A 6,253-nucleotide genomic window follows, 5' to 3' on the forward strand; every position below is an offset into this window, starting at 1 on the left:
TAGTTGGCATACAATATTGTATTCATTTCAGGTGTATAATACAGTAAGTCGACATTTAGATGCCTTACGATGTGGTCACCATGATAGTCTATCAACCATCTACGCCCGTGCCTACCATATAGTAGCCAGAGTAGTCCTGTTAGAATGTCAGCTCAAGTCACTCCTCTGCTAGAAACCCTCCAATTGTGTCCTCACTCAGAGTAAAAGCCACACCTTTTAAGGACCTAAGAAACCTTCCCTCAATCTTTTTATCCCCACTCCATTTCTTGGACTTCATCTTCTGTTGCCTCCTCCTTCCCTCCCTCACTCTAAGGGGGCTCCACCTCCCTGTTCCTCAAACCCTCCAGGTACTCCTGCCCTGGGCCTTCGTACTTACTTTTCCCTCTACCTAGAATGCTCTTTCCACAGGTATCTACAAGGCTTATTCTCTATTCTCCCAAGGGCTTTACTCACATGCCACCTGCATTTTGTCTCCTTAGTATAGCCACTATATACTGCACTATGGTTTGCTTCTCTCCCACTAGAATGTAGGCTCCAGACGGGCAGAGGTGTTGGTCTGTTATGTTCACTGCTGTATCCTCATTACTCAGAATAGTGCGTGGCACATAGTGCGTACTCAGTGCATAATTATAGCGGGAATGAGTAAATGAATGTCTTGTCATCTTACAAAATTGGTCTAGTAGCCAGAAGATGGAGGGATTGATAGAGACAGATGATAGATGATAGATGATAGATAGATAGATAGATAGATAGATAGATAGATAGATAGATAGATAATGGATAGAACAAGCCTATAGATAGGTTGGTATAACTGTCAGTACCTCTCCCACCCCTACTCCAGGGAAAGCAGCACAAGTTCTGATATAGAATTACAAATAGAATTCTCCCATTTTAAACTGAGGACAGCATATAATCATGTTTATGCATTTCACATTTCTCAGAAATTAAGTATTAAATAGTACCTTTCATTTGAACATCTTAAAATGTATTTTTTTAAAAGAATACCATAATTACATGTAGTTATTCTTCACTATTCTACATCAGTTAGCAGCAAGAGGCTTCATGGATTTAGAATCTCACTGGCTTTTGACACCTTCATATTGGATGAGAACATGCAAGGGGAACCCAAGTAGCAATTTGACATGACAATATGCCGTTTAAACCTTAGAAAGTCTATTATTGCCTGGCTTATTCGTATAAGAAAAAAGTGAAAGGACTTGTCAGCCAGAATGTTCTAAAAATGCCCATGTCAACAGAGTGTCATGGTGTCCTTGGGCCGTTACCTTAGTTACCTGGATTCTTCCTGTCTGCTCAGCATATCATGATTGAGCATATTACTCAGGAAGGCTCTGGAAAGGAAGTGGGGCTCACTCTTGGCGGTTAACCAAGTGTTTTCCTGAGGTCAGAGTGTGAGTGACACATGTGCTCTGTGTTGACCACACTTGTAAGGTAAAGATAAGTGTTCTTTCTGAGACTGAGCTCCCACAAAGTTGCCAAATGTTTAGAGTGTAGCTTTGGTGCCCTGGTCTCCCAATGGCATGCCTCCTAGCACCCTAAACCCCCTCTTCAAATGCCCAGACCCTTCATCCTTTCAAAATTGGCACACAGGAAAGCTTCTGTTACAGCTTTAAAAAGTTGCCTCAAGGAAACAGAAACACCAATCAGAAAGGATATATGCACCCCTATGTTCATAGCAGCACAATTTACAATAGCCAAGATTTGGAAACAGCCTAAATGCCCAGCAGATGAGTGGATTAGAAAACTATGGTACATCTACACAATGGAATACTATGCTGCTATAAAAAAGAAGGAATTCTTACCATTTGTAGCGGCATGGATGGAACTGGAGAACATTATGCTAAGTGAAATAAGTCAGGAAGTGAAAGAAAAACACCACATGATCTCACTCATTTATGGATAATAAAGAACATTATAACCTGATGAACAAAAAGGTAGGTACAGAGGCAGAGAAGCATGGAACAGACTGTCAAATTACAATGGGAAGGGTAGGGAGTGTTGGGGGGTGGGAGGAGGTAAGAGATCAACTGAAGGACTTGTATGCATGCATATAAGCATAACCAATGGACACAAGACACTGGGGGCGTGGGGTGAAGGCATGTGCCGGCGGGTAGGGGAGGCCAGGGGAAGGTCAATGGGGGGGAAAATGAGACATATGTACTACTATATGTAATACTTTAAACAATAAAATAAAATAAAACATCAAAAAAACAAAAAGTTGCCTCTTCCCAGGTGGTTATATGTCTTTTGGAGAGAACAAAGCCAGAAGCAAAACAAGTGAGGTGTCAGTGGTGAAGTTTCAGGCATCAGTAAGCCAGGTCCAGCCTCTGTGTTTTAGGGAGCAGGACTCTGACTGCCTATGCCCTAGAGATAAAGTTGAGTGGGACAGACACTCACAATACCAGAATCCAAGGTGCTTTACTTAAAATACAACCCCCCGCCCCCCGAGTCTTAACATCTGAAAGAAATGCCAACATGTCTTAAGTCTTACATGTACCATCTTTTGGAGAATCTCAGAAGTCATTTAGTCTAACTCTCTCATTTTATAGGTGAGGGAACCAAGATTCCAAACAGTTAACTGCTGTCCTGTGACCTCCGCAGTGCACATTCATGCCTTGCTTTTGTGTGTGCTTGGAAATGACTGAGTGCATTTCTTGCAAAAGGTCTTGTAACTCAGCATAGTCCTTCTGCATATCCTCCTAGTCTAAGGTAGTGATACTTGACTGAGCTTGTCAGCCAGAATGCCCTAAAAATGCCCTTGTTCTAGGAATGCAAGTAATATAAACTATTAAGGAGATTTTCGAGTTGGGGCCGGGAGGAACTAACTTTATTCCTAGACTTGCCTCTACACTGAAGTAATGCCATGACCATGCACCAAATGGTAAATCAGTGTTATCTGCTTGACCAAAGAAAAACCAAGGTGGTGTGGAGAGGACACTGGTTGGGAGAGGGTAGGTGTGAGTTTTAGGCCAGCCTTCATCACAATCTAGCCATAGAAACCCTCCTAGTAAGTAACCAAGCTTACTATCGTGTGCCAGGACAGAGCCACTAGATGAGCAAAGCAAATGGGCAATAGAATTGCTGTAAAATACCTCAGTGTCTCCTCATCTGTCAAAGGTTTCGAGAAACAGATTGGCTGGAAAGGCTGAGAGCACACTTGTGTTATCCCAAATCTTTCTAGCTTCTCTCTGTAGCCAGAACAATGGACACCAGGGCAGGAACCTAGAAGATTGCTCCTCCAAACCAATTTCAGGGGAAGACATGTGACCCATACTTGGCCAATGATAGTTCCTACTCCCAAGCAGCATAAATAGGTCCAAAGGATAGCCATGTGACCAAAGCAGACCCAATCCAAGTTCTTCCTTCAGATTGGGTTACAGATCTTGGGAAATAGAGGTCCTTCTCTGTAAAGTGAATAAGCTGAGATGATGCAAGCGTGAAGTTACAGAGGCTACTTCCCTTGGGCCAATAGAGACCAACACAGAGATCATCAGAGCTGAGAGGAAGATGTGTTCCAGTGATGCTGTCCGATGCCTGGATCCAGCCATGCCTGAACATATTTGAGTTGAGACACTTTCTTTTTTTGCCTGATCTAGCTTTAGCTAGACGTGTCATTTGTGATTAAAAGAACCCTGATAATCATCCTCTAATTTTTCGAATGAGGAAAGTGAGGCTCAATGGAGGGAGTGTGACTGACTCAAGGTCACACAGCACATTAGGAACAAAATTTGGACTTGAAATCAGAGCTACTGATTTTCATTCCAATGAATTTTCTTCCACACTGAGCTTTATATACTATATCTTGTAAATTATTCAATATTTTCTGAATGATAATACAGGTCTTTTCCCCATACCATGTTACATCAGGGCGAAATTCATTCATGTAAGCAAAAGATGGTGTTTAATGTGTTCTAGGCACATCAATAGGGTCTTTCATAAATGTGATCATATGTAGTTGCCTCACACTGGGCTTCATGAATCATTGAAAATCAGTAGATGTAGATGAAGGAGGGAAAAGAGGGAGGGAGTGAAAGAGGGAGGAATATTAAGAAGAAAAGTAGAGTGGGTTTCAAGTAAAAATTAATTCTTTTTTATACTGTTCAATCAAGTTTATATTAATAACTAGCATTTTATAGTGATCTTAAAATATGTCCATGAAATCTAGTCTACTATGAAACTACTGTTTTTCCTAAATTGAACAGAAGAAACCATAAGAAGAGAAACTTCAAGTCAGAGCCTCATACCAAAGCCTGTCTTCATAGGACTGAATAGTAGAAGCAAATGAGGTAACAGAAGATGATGACACTTGATAAATGTCCTAATTGTTGTAGTTCCACGAACTGTTTACAATAGGACTTAGTCATGATCAGTAATATTCATTTATAAGGGCTGACTATTAGAGTAAATTGTGTGGAAGTGGGCAGTTCCTGGATTTAGTAACGCAGTGGATAATGATGATGAATAGATGTTGAGATTATTTTATTTGAATTATTGTTTAGTATATGTTATATCATTCTTTGTGATCAGAATTTTTGAACCACAAACAGGATGTAGACAAATGGTGAATAAAAAAGTTTCAGAGTCAGAAAATAAGATGGGCATCAAGATAATTTGTTTTGCATTGGTTTGTAAAAGTACTCACTACTTTAAAACTTGCTCTTTTCTAGTTTTAAATTCAGTCACGAAAGACACCCCAAAAGATTTCTTAGTATCATAATCTCACAAATGAAGGGCATGGTTTACCATGTGATATTTAGTTAAAATTTATGCATCATAAAAAGGAAAGGGGGATATATTTCACTCTCATCCTCATTGAATTAGAAATATGTAGTATACCGTGTGAATTACTTATTAAATAAGGTTTTCTGTAGGTAAGAAATCTTTAGACTAATTCATATGGTAATTTAGACCAGCGGTTGCCAGCCTTTTGGACTTCATGGACCACTCGTTGGCAACTGCTAATCTAGACAAGTAGTTTCAATTATAGATGGTTTCCATCAATAGTTTTACATTTCAAGCAGAGTACTTTATAGCAACTATTTTTGAACTTATGAAACATAAAAAACACACACACTTTACTTTATATTGTTCATTGGTGTATTGTGTTTATTCTTCCATGTGTATGTCTCTGAGCTCACATCCCTGTTTCTAGGAGAAATACCCAAGTCTTGGCTTTTCTGGTCAGCAGTCTGCAGCCTTTTTATGAAACACAATAGCACCCTATGCAATTCTCACCATTGATTCTTTACTACAAGTGTTTATTCCACAAATATGTGCCATTCACTGTCCAAGACTCTGAAAACAGAGGTGGGCCAGGCAGAAATGATCCCTGTTTTTGAAATAGTTATTTTTGTGTGAGACAGAGGAGACAAGCAAATGAATAAATGAAAAAGATTATTTTAGAGGTTGATAAATGTTATCAAGAAAACAAAACAGGTAATATGACGGAGGGTATGGGAGGAGGGCAATATAAATAGGGACATTTACGACAATCCTTACCGAGGAGGTGGCACCTGGCCCCAAACCCGAATACAAGAAGGAGCCAGCCTGCATTTTCCAGTGTAAGAGGATAGCAGGAGCACAAAGAGCAGGCTGACATCATGTAGGAGGTGAAGAGAGAAGCTGACTGTGCGGGAGCGTGATGAGGCTGGAGATGGAAGTAGGCTCCAGCATGCAGAGCACCATGGGCCATGGGGAGGTTGAAACTTTGTTCTAAGGGTTTAGGCAAGACACCGAGGGTCTTCAAGCAGGGCAGTGACATGTGATTCATGTTTTTAAAAAGGCCACTCTGGTTTCTGGTGGATAACAGGTCGGAGGGACAAGCACAGAGTGAGAAGGGCTGCTCACTGTGTTTTTGTAGGTTGGGTGCCACACAGGGTACCAGGCAGAACAGATGAGTGGGGGTTGAAATCCAGCCTTTGTGCTATTCACCAAGCCCTGTGTCAAGCACAGATCTGCACTCACCTGTAGAAAGGGGTATTTTTCATCAAACACAATGTGACATACAGGCAGGAAGCAGCCTTAAGAGTGAGAACAAGAGGGAAGATATCACAATAATCTTTGCAAGGATAATAGTCATGGTGGAGAAGGAGAAAAGTGAGTTTAGGATATGTCTAGAGGTAGAGCTGACAGGACTTGCTGATCGATTAGATGTGAGGGAGAGGTGAGGGAAAAGGAGAAATCAACCATGAGCCGTAAACCCATGGGATATGGTGCTGTCACTGACTGAGGGAGG

The sequence above is a fragment of the Myotis davidii genome, unplaced genomic scaffold, assembly GCF_000327345.1.
Source record: "Myotis davidii unplaced genomic scaffold, ASM32734v1 scaffold471, whole genome shotgun sequence".
Taxonomy (NCBI): Eukaryota; Metazoa; Chordata; class Mammalia; order Chiroptera; family Vespertilionidae; genus Myotis; species Myotis davidii.